Source organism: Salvelinus namaycush, chromosome 5, assembly GCF_016432855.1.
Source record: "Salvelinus namaycush isolate Seneca chromosome 5, SaNama_1.0, whole genome shotgun sequence".
In the NCBI taxonomy this organism is placed as follows: Eukaryota; Metazoa; Chordata; class Actinopteri; order Salmoniformes; family Salmonidae; genus Salvelinus; species Salvelinus namaycush.
Window position 1 is genome coordinate 67301867 of NC_052311.1, and position 691 is coordinate 67302557.

Consider the following 691-nt stretch of genomic DNA (forward strand, 5'->3'; position numbering starts at 1 on the left):
CACTATGTGTCGCTGACTGTGTAAATATGTCGCTGACTGTGTAAATAGGATGGGCCAGCAACCAACACTGCTCCCTGGAATATGTACGAATCATAGCCTATTAGCCCGTAAAGGATTTTTAAAATAAATCCTTTAAAATGCACTTTCTATTCCCGAAGGCCACAAAATGTATCATTTCCATCCGTCTTTCAATTAGCAACTCATTGGGTGAGTTACAGGGACCCATCCAGCCTTATCAGTGCAGATCAAGGCGAGGATACATATGGGATGTCCTGCTGGGAAGCCAGGTGAACAGACCTTACAGCCCATTAATCACTACTCTGACTGATCAATAAAGTGCCAAAGTGGAGCAATAACCAGCTGACACAGCACTAACCCTGAGGACCGGAAACAACCTATTACCCTGCTGCTTGTAATCCAATCTGCCTGTCAGATAGACCCAGCTCCATCTCAACCAGCCCTCTCTGTCTCTCAGCCTTTTGGCTGAACAGTTTCACCCAGTTCAAATCATAGCACGCCAGGCTAAATGACTCCAACTAATACATTCACTCAGAATCACTGCAAACAGGTGACTAATTTTAGTGTGGCCTTTCTCTGGCCCTGTTAATCATGTTAAGTACTTAGTAACGGTAAATACATCTCTGGTGGTACTGTGACACCAGTATTAGTCATCGTCGGCCGTGGCGAGGAA